Source organism: Lissotriton helveticus, chromosome 10 (genome assembly GCF_964261635.1).
Source record: "Lissotriton helveticus chromosome 10, aLisHel1.1, whole genome shotgun sequence".
NCBI classification, from domain to species: domain Eukaryota; kingdom Metazoa; phylum Chordata; class Amphibia; order Caudata; family Salamandridae; genus Lissotriton; species Lissotriton helveticus.
The window spans coordinates 601595413-601615028 of NC_136071.1; the positions used below are offsets into that span (position 1 = coordinate 601595413).

Below are 19616 nucleotides of genomic sequence, written 5' to 3' on the forward strand. Positions count from 1 at the left end.
AATGTTGCACGATGTAAAGTATAAAAAGGGTCATTGGACTTATTAATGGCTGCTGCAGAATTTGTGTAGCATGCAGGATGTTTAGTCAAATCGGACCAATCCTTCATTCCTTGACCGTAAAACAAGAATCAGGAAAACCAACCGGACATTTGTATGAAGTGGGGACTGGGTGTGAGCACAATGTACAGAGTGCCAAAGTTGCTTTGTTGTCTGCCAGCACTGGCCTATCAAATGCATCTGAAGAAATGGATGCTACAGGACAAAAAAAAAAAAAAAAGGCATTTTCTTTCTTTGCAGCCCATCACATTATGAATGCAGCAGCCATCCTGGAACAGTAAAATACTGGGAAATGCACCATACAGTTTCAAAATGGTTGGTGTGATTGATAATCACCAAGTGGTGCAGCACCATTGGAGGGGCAAAACACACTTAAAAAGCAGCTCTTTTTCCGTAGAATCAGTGCCCACTCTGCGGTGCTGCCAGCCCACTCGTGAATCAATTTCTTTTGAAAAATGGTCCCTTATAAGGAGCAGTGCACACCCATCAACCAAAAGAAAAACAATTAGGCTAAAATACACCTGAAGGCTGGGCTGATCCAAGATGTGATTGACAATGTCAATCCAACGGCTTAAGGGGGCTGACCCAAAGGCATTTACAGTACGAATGATTATGCTTGCTGTGAATGGCACAGGTGGTATTCAGATGAAACCTAAAAGCACCACACAAATTGCTTATAGGCGATGATATGCCTAAAGACAATTCAGCTATGTTGTACATGTGACCAATATTATTATTCAATTTCCCTGATGCAAGGGCCAAGCATCTACAGCGATATGAAGTCTTGACAAACTAGAGAAAGTCCCTTCCACTCCCGAAAAGGATTAGAATAACCCCTCCTTCTTGACACCTATTTGTTTCAATAGGCTCTCGAACGCATCCATATCATATTGGAAAAGTACCTATTCACTGTCTTGGGATGTATGATCCGGAGTTTTCATAATCTGTTACTGGATATAAACTGTGAAAAACCTAAATAGAGATTAATTTTCTCCCGCTCAGCCTCTCCAGAAGTAACAAGAGGCTGAGGAAGCAGAGGATGGCAGCGACTCAAACACACAGCAGATGCTGTCAGGACAGATCGCATAGCACATAACCTGCTCATTTTAGGTGGAGGGCATGTTGCATAGAGAGCAATAGAAACACATTTCTAGCCAGACGGGCCCTCATCATGGCTAAAGTTCTTGTGCCAAATCATTCCGTGAAGGATCCCCCAGACATACTCTAGTGACATGCAGCAAAGGGGCGAGCAAGAGATGGAAAGCATTTTGAAATTGCTTTTAAGCGACCACTTTATGTAAAGCAAAAGACAATCACTGGTATCCAGTGTGAACCTACTGAGGAGGGGTGCTTCAATGTTAAAAGAAGAAGCCAATACATCCTATCATGGTGGTGCCTTTTTCCATCTGGACTTCGTCTACAGCTACATCTCCAAGCCTGGACCTCCTCTGAGGAGCAAATAATTGCTATTCTGTGATTCAGTCCAGGATCATCAAGACATGTGAATCACTTATCTGCAATGATTTTAGGGTAATCCCAGGGCTCGCCACGTTGCGTTTCAGAGATGTTCCCATGTTTGGACCATTTTTTTGGACAGGGGGTGGTGGAGGCAGTGTGTACCGCTTACAGCCAGCTTCTCACAAGCCTGATGGAATAAAAACATTTTTTTTTTTTAAAGGAACTACATAGAAGGGTGCTGCGCCACGCTTCTTTATCCGTTGATCCATTCCACTGTCACATTAGCTTCTATCTGCCACAGCCCACTTCAGCCATTGGCTCTACTGCACTTGCGAGTGACCATTTATTGAGAACATGTGTACATCTGCATAAAAAGATCATTTCAGTGGCAGAAATGGTATGCCCTTAATTTACTATAACAATGCTTTTCACTTTCCATTAATCGCCATTTTCCTGCTCATTTAGCTGTCCTTGTGCGTTTGGAATAGGTCTTCAGTTTATACAACAAATACATATTCTTTGCTCCAACACAAATCATTTTAATGTCATGTGCATTAAAATTAAGCACTTCTACATCTGTGCCAAGTATTCTTGCCTTCCAGGAAGCACCAATAACACGCAATAAAACTTGTGGGATGGATAGTTTATTTTTATATTTTAAAAGGGTAGTGCTTGCATACAGCGGTCATGTTTAGGGGGGTACTTTCCTCCATATCCCTTATTAGTTGTGTGGCAACTGCGCCCAATAAAAATTAAAAGGAATATTACCCGTGTATCAGCTTGCAAAGGGTTGACCTATTAGCACTGCCAATGCTAGTTTTCAAAGCTGTCAATCTGAGTGACTGACAATATAAACACTAAATTGTCAATAAAGCAATGAATCTTAAAATTTCCAAATAATTTAAAAGAGCCCACCTCAGAGAATATACATGATCTTTTATAATCAATATTTTTCAGGCATGAACTTCAACAGTGGTTTCGATTTCCTTGGATAAAAGGATGTGAATGTGTAAATCAGTTACCACTAAAACCATTACCACCAAAGCGGCCAAATGTCATATACAACTCCGTTCAGCCAGTCATAGCGTTGTGCCACAATTCCTTTCAGCCAGTCATAGCGTTGTGCCACTAAAACCATTACCACTAAAGCGGCCAAATGTCATATACAACTCCTTTCAGCCAGTCATAGCGTTGTGCCACAATTCCTTTCAGCCAGTCATAGCGTTGTGCCACTAAAACCATTACCACTAAAGCGGCCAAATGTCATATACAACTCCTTTCAGCCAGTCAAAGCGTTGTGCCACAATTCCTTTCAGCCAGTCATAGCGTTGTGCCACAATTCCTTTCAGCCAGTCATAGCGTTGTGCCACTAAAACCATTACCACTAAAGCGGCCAAATGTCATATACAACTCCTTTCAGCCAGTCAAAGCGTTGTGCCACAATTCCTTTCAGCCAGTCATAGCGTTGTGCCAATCAGCATATAGATTTTACTCCATCCTTAAAAAGCGATACTACATGAACCAAAGTACTACATGTTGGTTAAAATCCCAGGACTTCTTGAAGGTGACCAGCAAGGAGCAGCTTGGGAATCAATGCACCAATCAAAGGCGGTCACTGACCAACCAGTAAAAGTACCATTATTACAAGGAGCATTTAAAAGTAAATAAAAAAATTAAACACACAACTGGAACGTCAAGTTACGCTTTTAAACAACGTAAGTATATGTACATAAATGCCTAAATTAACTGTGCAGGTGGTTTAAGGCCAGGATGAGGCTAAAAGGTAACGTCACATGGGGTGCACCTAGTAACTGCGTTTGAAGTGTCGGCTATTCAATGTGGGCACAATATTTTTTCTCTACGCAGGACCACCTGTGCCTTGCCAAACACATCCATGTTCCATCGGAAGTTCGAGCTAGGACCGGAGTATTTTTAGTGCGCCACAAAAACATGGACATTTGCCAGGATGGCCTTCGGAAGTGGATATATTTAAGTCGTTGCGCATGCAAGAAAGAGACCAGTCTGACTCCAGGTCCTCTGTCACATTCTGCAAACTACGAGTTGGGTGGGCCCTGCACTGCCCTGCAGGTCTCGGACATGTACGTCGCTGACTTTCGATGAACACAAGGCCTCTAGCGGCCTGCTCTGCACCGACGCCACAGGGCCCTGGCCCGCGCCCCCGCTAGTGTCTGGCTACAGGAGGCAGCCCTGGGGGCGGGGGTGCTGCGAGCCCCCCTCCTCCCTTTAAACCTCCTGACTGGAGGAAGCGGATCAGAGACATTCCTCGGCCGCTAATGGCTTCCAGATGAGAATGCAGGGAAGGGCGGCAGGCCCCACCCTGCTCGCAGGCCTCGCCCCTGCTTCCGGACTCGCGGGCCCCCTCCCTCGGCCCTCTCCGTTCCCAGATGAGCTGGCAGCTCCGGAGCAGGCATTCCAAGGAGAGGGAGCGGGCCGCGCGCGGGGAGAGGGGCCGCGGCGCGAGGGAGGTCGCACTCTTTGTTCTGCGCGCGGAGAGGCCTCGTGAGCCTCGCACGTGCCTCGCCAGCGTCGTACAACCAGTGTCCAGCAAACAAAGGGTTTAAAGGGCTGCAGTGACGCTTGCTCCTTAGAACGGTGCACAGCTGTCCTGTTTCAACACACGCGACAGCTGTTCAACTCCCCCATTTTCACCAAAGAGTTTAGTATCTTTTTAAACTTTAGACCTCCTACTCAATCTGCTGGCACCCAACAGTCAATTTGTCCTCTCCCATCTCATTCTTGGGATTTACTAGATAGTACTTAAATCCATGTACAGCACTAACACTTCACAGTAGAAAACGCGCTTATTTTAGCGCAGGTATGGAGCCCTGCAAGTTAAACAGACCTGCTCAAACAAACACTGGCAAAGCCTTTCGAGCCGATTGGCTTTGCCACCGATATTGGAAACATTTAACTGAATATACATAGCATGTTTCACACGAGTATAACCTGTTTAACTATTTGCTTTAAATCCAATGTAATTGACTGAAGGGTGAATTCTGGTGTGGGAGGGTGTTCTTATAGGGGCACAATTGAGAGCACCTAAGGCAGCAGGGTCAGTAGTGGGGCAAGAACTGTCCCACCGTCACTTGCAGACAGTGTTAAACTGTCCAGCCCAGTCCCACAGGCCTGCTCAGCATTCTATACAGACACACGCTGACGTGTGCTGGAGAGGGTGAACATATATAATCGGGATGCAGCCCCCAGCTATGTGTTTTTAAAGGAGAACTCAAGTTTTGAAAATTCTTATTAGTGGGAACTAATTAGCATACACAGGATGGGATGTCACAACCACAGAAGTCAGTGGCAAAGAAAGTAATTTTCAGCAAAATATATATATAAAGCAGTCATTTGCAATGCAATAGGTCTCGCATTTACACTACTTTGAGTTATTGGCATTGTAAATGACAATGCCTTTTATTTAGGTTTTTAAAACCAAAACATAAATATAAGGCATTGTCATTTAAAATGCCAATAGCTGAAACTTGGGTAAATGCGAGACCTATTGCATTGCAGATGCTTGTTAAACTCAGTAACACTGTCTGGGAATTGATATGATCTCATTAGTACTATTTTAATTCCCAAATATAGCACCATGAAACAAAAAGGTCCAGCTTTGCTAAGGGCCTTTCACTGCACAGCAACACGTGCCACTGGATTTTGAGTAACTTTTGAACCCTTTGAGCTAGAAACAAAACATTTTTTGATTCAAATCTGCAGATTATGTGGCAAAAGCGGCAAGGCTATAATTATGTGGAAAATTGCATCGTATAATTCCAGTGGCTTATAGCAGACCTCAACAATCAAAGCTGCTTTCACCAGCCTTCCAGCCACTTGCGCTCGTCCAGACTCCTACTTGCACACAAGCCACACATAGGGAAAACCAGATCTGGCAGGCGTGCCTTCTCCCACATCGCTCCAAAAGTGTGTAACGATTTGCCACTACACATAACAACCTACTCTGAAAACCAAGCTTTTCGAGAAGAGTTGTACCACTGTGTCAAGGGCTTGGCTAGACTCACACCTCGGCTACAAGATACCCTCCTGGGAGACAATGAGCGCTACAAATCTGCCGGGCAGGCTGCAGTACATTTAATAGGGCAAAGTCTAAATTTCTTTAAATAGAACAATGCCTAAACCCCGTAGCCTGAAAATAAATGAAGTCAGGACAGAATGTGGAGTTCTAGACAGGCGTGACACGCACCGAATGGGCAGCCCATGCACCACTTTAAGCAGAGCGTTTCTGAGGGGCAGCTGTACTTTTAATGGGGCAGAGGACGTTTACCGAAATGACAGGCTAGAGCTGTGTGACACCACCTACCGGTGCACACGAGTACTGTTTTAAAGTTTCCAGATAAAGTCTCACCTCTAAGAAATATTCCTTAAAGTTAGTAATCTGCGGTTAGAAGTATCCATAAGAAACGGGTCACTTTGATGAGAGGAGAAACGAGACCTGGTAACAGTGACAGAACAGACCGAGAAGAGAGGAGGCCAAAGACAAATTGGGGACAAACAGTGGCACAGAACAGACGCATGTAACATGGGAAAGGAGATTTAAGTCACTTGGGACAGAGAGTGACGCACCTGGGCTAAGTGACTAATAAAGACAGTAAAACTAAGGGACACGAAAAAGAACAGCGACACCAGGAGTTCTACAATAGAGGCAGAAAAGAACAGCGACACCAGGAGTTCTACAATAGAGGCAGAGGTACACAAGGTGTCAGAGAGAGGGAGATTATACAGTGGGGCAGAATACAACAGCGCGACATGGGACACACATGGGGAAAAGTGACGAAGAAGAGACACCTTGGGATACAAACTGACAGGGAGGAGACACCCAGAATTGAGAGACACGAGGGGTCGGACACGGGGAATACAATCAGTGGAGCAGTAGAGGGCAGACTATAACAGAACAGAGACACAAACCTGAAGACATCCTGACAGAAGTAGAAATTAGCACACACAGTGAGAACATATACAGGCAATGGAGAAAGTAACCAATTACCCAGCAGACCGGTGCCTCCAAGGCCGGTCGAATCTGGTGAAAAGTATGTGGAGTAGCAAGTATAATAATCGTCACTCTTGGTACTTGCACCCATATGTGCATAAAGGTTAATATATAGCAATACACATATATAACAAAATAAAAGGAGGGAAAGCAATCGCCTAATTTGTGCATACAAAACAATTTGTAGGACAGAAATAACAATAGATGATTCAACTAGAATCTTTCATCAGTCTTCCAGTTCTTTCGAAAAGGGTGGCTGTATTCCTTATTTACTGCACAGTCCAAAGCTGCTATGTTTGAAGGAAATGGTGTTGTCTATCCAGCCCCGTCTGTATGCGAGCCTAAGAGCCCAGCCCTAGCGAGAAACACCGTCTCAGAGCCATGTTGAATGGGATTAGTGCTGGTAAGCCAAGTAAAATAAACCCAACTTTACTACGCAGCAGCTGGTCTGTGGCGCAACCCGTGGGTTAAGAACCACCCGGCCTCTACCGCGTCGTGTCCTGTTCCGATCATCCTCGAGTCTAGGCATGGCCTCTGGTTCGCTGGCGTCCCGTGACCGCGCGCAGTCTCATCTCCCCGGATTCCTGCGCGCGCTCTTTGCAGCTGTGACCGCTGTCAGTGAGACAAGTGCCCTCCCACCTGTGGAGAGAGGCTGCCCGAGGGGATTACCTGCCGAGGGAGGTTACCAAGTGACACCCGCAGCGCTGAGGTGTTTGCTCCTTCCACAGCCCGAGTGGGTGGCCCGTAGCTGAAGACTTAAGCACGACTTTGGTTCTGTGGGGCGGGTCCTTTCTGATGTCAGACCCAGTAGTAATTAAACAAGTCAGGGAAGCCCCGCGTGACGGAACCTGTAGCCCGGTGAGTGGGGCGGTGGTGCTTAGTTGTAGGGTGTGTGTGCGTGCGTGTGTATATGCAGTGTGTGCGCGCATGCGTAAGTGTGGCTGTCTGTGTGTGTGTGTGTGTGTGTGCGCGCGCGCTATTGGAAGAGGCGCGAGGCTGACTTGCAGTGAATGTTTAACAGGAGATGTGCACGGCGCCGGGCTGGGCGTGCGCGCCCACAAAATGAAATCGCCGAGGGAAAGCGCGTACCCTTCCCCTGTCCAACATTCCCGGCATGTGCACAACATAAGGTCTTTCGCTGGACGCAGCGATTTGCGCTGCTAACACCAGTGAGACCAAAAAAAGCAAACAAAATAAATGTGAAATTAACATAACACTAAACCCTCACTACTTAAGCTTCATAATTTACAAAAAGTAGAACAGCAGCTGTTATGTGCCCAAAACAGCTCATCCTGTTAAATGTAAGGGTCTGTGGGAGGGCTTCTCTAAGGTGGTATCACTTAGGTCCAAAGAGCACACTCACGTTTAGAGGGCAGTTCTAGTCCGCACCATCAGGTGTGACATTTAGCCTGCTTTAATCGAGATCTCTAAAAGACAACTAAACGTGCAATTTTCACTCAGCACCCGATTTTTTATGTACCCCCAAAGAGATGAGGGATTTAAATGATGTTGGGATAGTACGGTTTCGTTGGCCCCTCCGTCCATCTCCATTCCCTGTTCACTCACTTATCTAGTAGACTTGTGTATTGAAGCCACTCTGGAAAGAAGGATCACTGCTTGCTTTAAAATGTATTTATTCCGATTTTAGATATTTACTGTACTTTATTAGTTACTATTTTAAAGATGCACTATGCACTTTACATATGGATTTTTTAAAGGACTTCTGTACTGTAGTTTTATGTTGTTGAGCAGTAACTATTATGGTTATTGGATTATTTATCCTTTATTTTAGCTTGTGGCCGTTGATCTATATAGATAGCATAGCGATCCAGGATAACGTATGTGAGGTCCGGATAGTTATGTTGGGATAAATACAAAATAATTGGCCAAATGCATTTCTCACATTGATTCATATAAAACCATACCCAATTTCAGACGGGAAACTAGGAGTAGTCTCCCGCCTGAATCAGGTGTATTAACAAGTAGGTGATGGTAACAGAGGAGTTGGTAGCTTCTTCTCACGATCTGTGTCCTTTGGCCAAAACGTCTTATAATTAGCGCACAAGATACTGTCTTCACCCAGGAGGCTGTCGCGTACGTTTATGGCAAGATTAGAGGATTTATTTTCACCAGATAAGTCAGACTTGCTGAACAAGTTAGCATTAATTTGTCAACGAGCTTTCAAAGGCTTGTGCAGATCACACACACCTTTATCCTAGCCATGCTTTGGTCAGTTTCACTGGTTTGTTTAAGGAAGTTGTAGAAGTTAACAGCTTTCACTTGAAGGGTGAATTATAGAAGCGAATCAAAAACGGCAACTGGATGTTGGAAAGGAAGGAGTTAAATGTATTTTACCTCCCAGCTCTAGGATTTCCATTCTGTTAACAATTTAGTAAAGATGTTTGGCTTCAACCATTCATCAGTATAGAACAGGCACTAGATTAGCAGGCTTGTCATACAGCTGCACACAGCAGGCACAACAATATGATGGACAGAGTGCTGAAACTTTTCAACCACTCCCCCCCCCTCCCCCCTCCCCCAAGAGATCTGGGTATAATCCATCGTTCTTTTGCTCACAATGCCACCCCAGTTAGGATCAGCCATATGCAAATCAAACTTGCCTCTGCTCCTCATGATAACAGTCCAGCCCAAACACATAGGCTGGGACTGGATGCTTGTTTCCCTGGACCGGAAACAAGCATCCTGGGACAGGTTTCAGGTGCTCACCCCTCAGCCAGGCTAGCCTGAATCCAGTAGCACAGCGTGCAAGGGGCGCACATCTGGGCATATCCATGGTCACTTAGGGAGAGTGGGAAGGGTAAGCCCTTACGTGGGTCCTGTGCTCGCAACACCACCAGATTCAAGCTAGCTTGGCTGATGAGGGGAGATATCCCAAAACCGGCCCCAGGATGCTCGTTTCTGGTCCAGACGGACCTGGCAGTTTGGGCGGGACTGTTCCCATAGGGAGCAGGGTCAAGACTGATTGGCATATGTCTTGGTCTAAACTGGAATGGCGTGGCATGGCATGCAAAAAAACCAATGGATTTAATTTAGATCTGTGACTGGGGGTAAGAGTTTGATTTATTCAGCATTCTGTCTATCATCTGTTCTTTTTGCATTTGTCATACAGCAGGAGCATCAAGATATATTTTAAAGTATACCTAAATTGAGCGCTATAATCTGTGATAACCACTCATGTGGATGTTAAAAAGCAAACCACTCATGTGGATGTTAAAAAGCAAATCATCACCTGCATCCTGGGGAAACAAAGATGATGAAGCCTAAACTTCACAAAGGAGAAACCCTCCTATGTACCAAGAAACGAAAAGGCCTTTGAAAAATTCTGGTACTGTGTCCGCAATGGTAGGACATGCCTAAGAACTGCCGGTAGAGTGCAGCATAAAATATAATGTGTTTGTAGAGAAAAGCTGCACCATTAAAATGTAGGCAGCCTATTGGGAGGTATTGGCAGGGTGTGTGCATCAATCCAAAATATGGCTGGCCATAGGAAACAGAAAACTGTTTTGAGAAGGAATAAAAACCTGATATTAGGATGGCGATATCTGGGCTTAAGTGATGGGGCACAACTTTACTTAAAAAAAAACAAAAAAACAATTGTACCAGTTTACAATTTGTTGAAACGTCGGTGCACGCTCCCTTTCTTACATGTTTAGTGCCATCTGTGAAAAGCCTTCCAATAAATAAAACACCAAGGAGCTCAACAGCATTTGATATGGTTTCATGCTGCTGGGCATTGCCTTTTGGAAGTAAATGCAGAAACCGGCTGACTAGTCGTAGAGGAGGCAGGGCTCCGATGAGTGTACATTACGTTTTCTGATCAGGTTGCACAGGCTTTTCACTTAACTGACGCCAGACCTTTTTCCCTACTTTTGGTTTCATTCTAACGCAGAGGAGAACTGGTGATGTAACAAAGATTGGCCTTTTCACATAGGACTTCTTGCAAGGTTAGGATTGGCTTTGCGCAAAAGCACAGACTACTGTGTTTGTGAGATGGTGTCTGTCGCATGCACTAGCTGCTAGAATTGTACAAGTTGTGCGTGTACCAAACTGCCTATTTTTTTTAAATATAAAACTACTGTGAGCACTTAGGTCGGTTAGTGTGATGTGATCATTTAACTCTTCACACGTGCAACGTTTGTCCTGCTTCTTCTAATAAAGTGACAAATGTACCCAGTAACCTCGCCTCGGACAAACCTTAAAAAGAAAGGTTAGCCTCAGTGACTAATGTATTCACACCTGCTCTCTAGGGGGCAACTTATCTATGGAATTAAGTCATCGCTACTTTCAACCACTGGCCTCTCTGCTGAACTAATATTGCATATGCTCAAGAGCACAAGCCACCGAAAAGTACCCCATCATGGGAGACTCACAGCCAGTTAGCGCCTACCATGTGATGGACCATACCACTCTCCTATAACCAGAGTACAGATATGACCTTCGCACACACTCCATTTAAAAGATTTGCACAAGATTCCTCTTCTGTAATATGTCTATGTTCAACCACAGATCAATAGTAGTGCTTTGCCAGTATGAATGCAAGTGAAATGCATTATTCCAAAGCAATTTCCCAACAACGTCACAGAATTTAGTGTTAGACAACAAACCAATCAAGGACTTCAGCAACACACAGGGGAATGCAGAGTGGGATCAAGGAACAAAGATAATCAATCGTGGTTGATTCCTTATCTAATATAGGATTACAACCAGCACCAAAAAAACAATGTTATTGACTCAAGTTTGCCCAAATTTATTAATAGAAATCCACCCCAAAAAAATGTTACTCTACAAATTCATATCATTATCTTGCTCCTAACCCATTTTCCCCAAGAATCATTAGTTACACACGTTAATATAATTTCAAAGAGGTGATTCGGATACAAAGGTAAATTTGCATCTGTAAGGAAAACATGCTGGTTCTTCCTCGAACCTCCTTAAACCATGAAACAGAAGAGTAAGTCATGATTAAGCCGTCAGCACCCATAGTAGCTAAACTATACTTCAGGTTCAGTGTTACCCCACTCGTACTGCAGAGGATGGCTACCCGCCCTAAGCTATCTTCAACTAGTCTCCTTGCCTGGAAGAGCGAGTCAGCTTATCAATTCCAGGGGATCACTTAGCCCTGATACTTGAAACTGGATATCTGACAGCCCTGAAAGATCTGAACTTTTGCTCACTGTGTTACTAAGATATTAACAGCCTTTTAGAGACGATATGTTGGTGCTAACAGAGACCTAACCAGAATGCAAATCTGTCCTTGCCACAACTCCGAGGATTCACTTCAGCTCCACATGCGCCAAGATAAATTGGCCCAAACTGAAGCTTCAAAAAAAATAAAAAGTTCATGTAGTATTCTAAATTGAGCTAAACAGCCTGATCAAACTACGTTTCTCATGTCAGTGAATCCTGACAGCCACACAGCAAAGGTTATTAGAAATATTAGTTTATTGTATTCATCAAAAGAGTACCAAAAAAAAAAAAACCACCATCAAACTTCATGATCTGCACAAGTATTGACAGACCGGTAAAAAATATTCTAAAGATAATAGCATTGTAAAAATCAAGGCACAACAAACTCTTTACTTGCATCTGAACTCAGATACAATTCAAAGAATGTGTCATATATTTAAGTCACAGCAAAGGGTAGGACAGGATGTGCTGTACATCACCGGCGTCCCCAGTGAACAAACACACATGGGCCCTTTTCTACCCAAAACAAATCATCAATAGCTTATCAAAGTAATTGAGACTGTGTTTGGGTCAAAACGTCCACGCCTCACAAATAAACTAATGAACCCAAGTTTAATGTGCAGCCGGTGGGGGCAGAACAGTTCAAGGATTACAGTTGACACTGGTGTGAGAAGTTGGCCTGGCATATGAGGTCCACTATTCTAGTGGGCACCTTGCACTAGTCCAAACGACCCTTATTGATGGTAGGTTTAAAGTAAACCTTTATAGAAAGTTATCCTAGTGGTAGCTGTGGAGAGCAGCCTTCAGGCGAAGACTTAGAGCAGAGTTAAGCTAGTTGTTTTACCAATTTTAATCTCTTGAATGATCAAATGAAGGCACACCACACAAGTTACATATCAAATATATATGTATTTATTGTACACACCACCACTCTGGACTCTTTATGAGGTCAGAGGTAAAAGTACAATACAAGGTAACTTAATTAGCATACGATAAGTTGCACAGTATACGTTATGCCCTAGAGGCCTCACAAACCATATACTAAAATAGTGGTACAAGAACCCCGTGAGGGTTAGAAAGCAGGCCTAGGGCCTGGAGAACCGCTGGGGCTACCAGGAACCACCCAAGGTAGGGACACAGGAGGCCCACGGGGGACGCATGCAATGTCTAAACACAGCCGCGGATCACCATTGACTTTCTATGGAGAACGAACAAGTTACAATTTTAAAGATTAAGGGCACTTGGAGGTGAACTACGATGGAACCCTTTTAGATTAGGACACTTCGAGAGTCAAGACCCACGGGAGCACTGGAGTACTCGTGTTACCTCACCCAGTGAAGCCGGGTGCATAGGTGTCGTTGGTGTCAGGTTTCGTGGTAGATTCCTATGGAGAACTGCGAAGAAATGCTGCAGGAGGCCAGAGGAAAAGTGTCCAGGTGGATCGGAGATGTGAAGAACCTGAAAGCAGAGGGGACAGTGTCTGGGTCACTAGCCAGTGACCAGGATGACGAGGAGAAGATGCCAACCAATGTCAGGTGTTTTCAGGTGAAAGCGGTGAAACATGACTTTAGCCACAGGGACCAGGAGGCGTTGACGACGACCAGGAGCTGGATTCGAGCTGTCCCACGAAGGATGTCGAGTGCTGCAGCGTCAGAATCCTGATTGGATCCAACAAGCCTTGGCATCAGCAAACCAAGCAAGATGTGGAGATTGGCTTCGGATCAGACCAGCAAGGTCTGGGGGACTCCTCCTTTGGAGGAGAGTCCGAGCACGTCTGGAGCAACCAGGAAAGCTCAAGAAATCAAGGATTGGCCTTCGTGGGGGCTCACTAGCCAACAGACTAGTAACCTCGAAGGGGCCTCGAGCTGCGGTGAAGAAAGGGGACGCACGGGTCGCTCGTGGAGTGCTGGCCTCTGTACTTGGGTGCAAAAGGTGCTCGGGCAGAGGCTTCAAATACCCAAATCCACAACTTCGGGATACCTCGGGAAGTTGGTGCAAAAATGCAGGATGTCCAGGAGTTCCGGTCCCAAGTCTCTCGTGTCAGCTACGGGCCTCAGCTTTGCTGGGATCTCAGGTCAGCTTTAGAGATGTCTGGAAGGTAGTATTCCAAAGTGTTTGACACCTTACACAACATGGTTTGATAAAGCCAAACCAAAGTTCGCATTTACCGATAGGATTATAATGCACTTAAGAGTATATGGTCTGCCTATATCATAGAACAGATATAAGGAGATGGTTCCGAAAGCTGCAGAGGGGTTCAGCTCATGCTAGGGCACCCTCTCACAAAACCAAGCGCTCTGCCTTCAGGATTGTGAAGGCCTGCCATAGGAGTGACTTATAGGTTATTATGTGTCTATATGTAAAGGTAGATATAGGTATACTATATCAAAGTAAGGGGTGCTTACACCACCTTACCCAGGATGCAAGTGCAGTCCTGTGGTGTCAGTTTGGAAGGCTAACCAGGGGTGGCACAATACATGCTTCAGCCCCTGGTAGGCCTCAGGGGCACCAAAGGTACCATATACAGGGACTCACAAAAAGGTGACCCAGTAGCCAATCTGGTATGTACCCAAAGTACATGGAGTCCATTTTATAGAGAAAGCAGATAGTTGGACTGGGACCCTGCTATTAAGGGCCCCAGTCGAAGTCGAAAACCAGCAAAACACCAGGCAAAAAGTGGGGGTAGCCATGCAGCAAGATTCCAACTTCCTACAACTGGCAACCGCATTTTGCTCATGCTTTGCTGAACCCTGTTGTGGCATTACTAGACTATTTGCCTCACCATCTGCCCATGCCACCTTCGACGAGAGGGTGCTATAATTCACATGAAGCACTATCTTGCAAAATGTGGCCCACAAATTAAAACCACAACAGTAGATTATGTAGCACCAATGAGTGATAATGATCCACTAACTGTGTCGTTGCACTAAAAGAATGCATTCAAAGTTTTGTCGTCATACCTTCACTTCAAACAATCGATTTTGTGTTGAGTAGTGCTTAAAAGGACCCCCACCTACTGCAGAAATAAACAGCAAATCACTAATGTAGTTTAGATATTTACATGTGCTCCGAGAGACACTGTGGTTTAAAACAGGTGTGTTGGTTTTATTCCTCTTTTAGAGGGTTGATCTCCGGATCCGCACAAGACGCAGTACATAAGGGTTTAATGGCGATGTGCACAGTGATAGTGCACATGGCAGTAAATTAAGCACTCCCCGATAAGTTTTAAACCTGGTATGGTTGTTTCGGTTCTCCTAAGAACAATTTAGAGTACAGTTAATAGAAAAAACCCTGATGTGCTCCTAAACAGTTATGTAGGAATTTACATAAAGTATTGTTATAAAGGATTGGTTCGACCACTACCTCTACTTCCAACAAGCCTCTAACTGCCCCGTCCCAAACAGTCTTGCCACATTGTTTATTCACAGAGTCTGTGTGCTGTGGTTGAACGACTGTGCTACTTCTGGAGCTGCCAACTCCCAGGGCACTCCTTACTTTTCCAAAATAACACGCGCAGCACACACTTTCGCTTACTACAGACAGGTGTTTAACGAATTGAAACACGCCCGTTCCCTGCAAACAAAGACTGGCGGACGTGAATGAACCGCCAGGTGCAGCCAGCGCTGGCACACAACACCTGCACAGGGCGCCGAGGTGGTGAGGACGTACAGCCCGGATACTCTGCCCTACCCATTTATAGGTCGGTGTATACCGCTCCAAATAAAAATCACTTCCTCTTAAAGCCCAGGAAAAACGCGTGGGCTCACCCACTCGCCGTTCAAAAGTTGCATACCTACGTCTGACAATTTTGCAGCCAATGTAAGAAAGAAACTATACATTTCTTCAGAGTTATCCACTCAAAATGCACAAATAAAATAACTTCAGAAAGCTTTGCCGGGCAGGATAAGGGAGGCACTGCAGGAAGACACTTCCATAACTTGTGTGCCCTCTGGGTCACAGTGCAGCAGCTTGCCAGGCCGACGTGCTACCTGAAGAAGCTGTCCGTTCAAGGGCGAGCATGTGACCAGCTCGCTCTCCTATGGTACAAGGCAGTTTGCACAGCATGGCCTGCTGAAGCAAACAAACAAACGTGTATGTGAACAGCACTTTTGCCCCAAGAGCCTTGTACGATGATGGTGTACCCAATAAGGGGGCTTTGGGGGCATCCGGTCATAAGGAGGTCTGCCCCCTGGGTATTTTTGGGAAGTAGAGCAATCAGACGATTGTTCAGGGTTTGGGCAACTTAGTAGCCCAAGGGACATATATAGGGCCATTTAAGGTACCAGCCACCATTTTTGTTGTATGGTGACACGGTGGCTGCTAGTACCTAGATTTGTTGACCCTCCCTCCTGCTCCTGTCCTTAGGCTTTGGGTTTAGGCAGGGGCAGCTCCTCAGCTAAGGCAGAGGAGCACTGCCCCACTGCTTTAAAGCAGTGCAAAGTAAAAAATAAAATGGTAACGGAACGTCTGTTTTATTTTTCGTACTGCAGTAAAGCGAGGGTCAGGGCGGGCTCCCCAGACGTCCAGACAGGAGGAGGAATGGTGGCTACACCGTAGGCGAGCATAACATTTTGGCCTGCCAAACCGCCATGTGCATATTTTCCACAGGCTGTATTATACAACCTTAGTGGAGAACATGCCCAGGGTCTCATCTACAGTTCACCAGCCCTGGAGTACATACAAAATTGATGCATTAAGTTGTTATGTAGTGGGGGGGGGGGGGGGATATATATGGGTGACTGGTACCATAACATAGGTGAGTAACTTTGTATAGTGAGGTTGTGGTTGTGTAAGGCGAAGGCCAAGTTTGTTATATGTGATGTGCGCCCGTTTTAATAAAGCAACCTTTTTCACTCAAACCTGATATCAGTGGTCTGTGCTGCTCCCCTCTTTCCCCAAATAAACGTTTTGAAAAGTGAAACAGTTTATGTTTTACATTCAGAAAAGTCAGCTGTTTCTTACATGTTTCAATGAACTTCACCACTGTAATGCCTATTACGGACTAAAACATGCCTCCGATCTGATTTGAAAGCTTGCACGGCAGATACTCGCTGGTTGCTAAAGGGTTTATATAAGCTTCAGCCCCAGCTGCGACTTAATAAAGCAAGTAAGTTAGTGGGGGCGACGCCACGCTACTTTGAAAACCCCAGGACTTGCAATGGGGGAGGAAGAGAAACTCACGTTCTATGTAGTATGGAGTCTGTCACAAGGAATGCCTTGCAACTATTTGTTTTTGACCGCACACCTTGGTAAACGGTAATTTACATATGCAACGTGCTGTTGTCGTGCAATGCACCCTGCAAGGGGGAGAGAATGCATACTTCCCCAACTACACACTACATTTTTAACGATATTGACAATGTTTTTATGGCTTGGTATACCAATCACTCGAATGATTTGCACTGGCCCAACACCCATTCTCTAACACCTTTGGACGCATGCGTTCAAACATATTATAGGTATCCGCCAATTACATGCTGAACTTTTTCCAGTCCAGCTTTCATTAACGCAAAAACAAGACCCTCCCACATTTGCCCATTACAGGCACCGCACATCCAGGTTCCCCTTATCTGACCCCACTATGCATCTTATCAGCGATTCATACTAACATTTAACACTGCAGAAGCTGTCTCAAGTAGTCTAACATGCAAAATCTTATCACACTCCACACCAACTCCCTCCACATTTCCTGGTTCATTCTTGGTTATTCTCATCTACAACTTCCCTGAAAAACAACCCCCCATTTCCTTCCAACAGGATGACAGTAGGATATCGCTCTCTGTGCCTTCATTTACAGCCCATTTCCAATCGGTAATATAAAATCCAACGTTCTTATTCCCAAATCTACAGAAACTGTGAGCCCCTTGCCCACAGGGTTCCAACAGCCATGTTCCACCGGAAAAAGAGTACCCTGGCCTAGCCTGAAATATCAACATGCAGTTCAGACCCACCACTGCCAGTCAAACAGCAAAATAATCAACACTACGTAGCACATGCTCCAGAACAAGCTTGACTAAACCAACAGCTAGCTCATGTGACTGACACAGCATTGCCTTCTTTTCAGTAGTCTCAAAAACATGTGTGCAAGTCTTTCATTGGAATGCCCCGCTAGGTCACCACCTCACATTGCAAGATCAGCACAACCGCAAGACCGAACGCTTAACCCATGGAGAAACACACCATACCTGCCATTGCGCTAGCCTATCATCAACCAGCCTCGAGTCCAACGTCGTCTGCTTTCTAAACGGTGATTGAATGTTCGTTTCATGTCCCATCTGCGGCCAATAACTATCCATTGGTAGTGCAATCATGTACACCAAGCTCTTTGCAAGATCCAATTTGCAGACAGTCTCTCATAACTGCTCCCCAAATGCTTTGCAACTTCTTGTACTATGGATGGCTGCATGAAGCCCATTCCTTTGGCTTGCAACTCTGCTACTGCTGTGTTGACTTCAGAGTATACCCTGTATTTGATGCACACCTAACCCCCACTCCCCAACAAGTTTAGAGCTTCCTTTGTTTCTGGGCACTTCCAAGGACTATTTTCAGAACGAGTTTGAGGATATCACACAGAACAATCCAAAAAACGGTCAGGTACGTCCCCTCAAGCACAGCTGCTTTTAAAAACACATTCCTCCTACACCTATACATAGGCACGGCTACACTTTGGCTGCAGTACAGTTTGACAATATCTGTCATACAATACATAACACCGACACTTCCCACCTAGGCCATATTGTTGTACTATACTTCCACAACGGCACACAGGGCAGTACGTTCCTCTACACCATGGGAATGTACACGAACAGCATGCACTTGAATAACTCCTTGCACATGCACTTTATATTAAAAAAAATAGGGGGGGGGAGAGAGAGATGTACCTCAAAACTTAACGAGGCTCCTCTCGTCCTAAGTGAACGGAAGATACAAGTGGGTTTTCGACGAACAAAAACATTAATCCCAGAAACTAACTCCTCAGAAATGCCAAACTATACATGTCCATAAAACCACTTATACTTTAAAATACTAATCTTAATAAGTCACCGACTAAAGTAATTCAGTGAGCAAGCAATCAAAATGTTCAAATAAAGCCTATATTTGAGAAGTCACAAGAGTATGATTCGGTGTGGCTTGTAGTGAACTGAGAGATTAGTCTCGATGGGGAAATTGCAAACCTTTGAATGGTACTTCACGTATCTATGCTACATTGCTGACTACTGGGGGTGAGATACAAATAAATAAAAATGCAACACTTGGGCATAAAATAATGTCTTCCAAATGGGTCGGGGCTTCGTCAACCCCTTGGGAAATATTCCACTGAAATATTATTTCCCCTCAGCGTTGTGCCCCATAGGAGGTGTGGATACAGGATCTCTAATTATCTAAAGTATGGAGCCATGTCCTGTGTGATCTGCTCGCGAGAAGCGTGCGCAACCCACTGCCATGTGCTTGAAACAGGAGGAACTTGGTGAGACCACATGTGTACCCGGTGAACTGACAGGGTGCTACACATTAAACTCCGATCATGGACGTGAGGGGCGGAGAGACCCTAGGTGAGAGGCTCGATTCAATGCAATCCGCATGAAGGGAGGGAGTATACGGGAATCACAAGAGGTATGCTTCGCCCTCTTCCCGGCAGCAGTCTGCAGCACGCCGCTTTGTGAGCTGTGGAAAGCATGGCCGCAGCTGGCCTACACTTCCCAGAATCCGCCCGGTGGAACTACAATCCCCGGCAGCCAGCCGGACTCCCAGGAGGCTGCAGAGTCACGGCAAGGCCCAGCTGGGAACACACCCCCTTGCACAAAAAACAGAAAGCACCCTTTTAAACTGGCGCCCACCCCAAGAAACATACCCGCAACCCTCACGC

The 19616-nt window shown here is 45.3% G+C and overlaps 1 protein-coding gene across 3 annotated transcripts in view; it reads right to left on the reverse strand.

The window, feature by feature from the left end:
• Positions 1–19616, reverse strand: part of TFAP4 (transcription factor AP-4) — a 42204-nt gene that overhangs the window by 21711 nt on the left and 877 nt on the right. Inside the window, exon 1 of one of the 3 annotated variants that reach the window (XM_078663132.1) lies at positions 17935–19422. The exons of the other annotated variants lie outside the window; for them this stretch is intronic. The gene's annotated coding sequence lies outside the window, so the exon portion shown is untranslated. Of the gene's footprint in view, positions 1–17934; positions 19423–19616 lie in introns of those variants that run through there. 3 annotated transcript variants of the gene reach the window in all.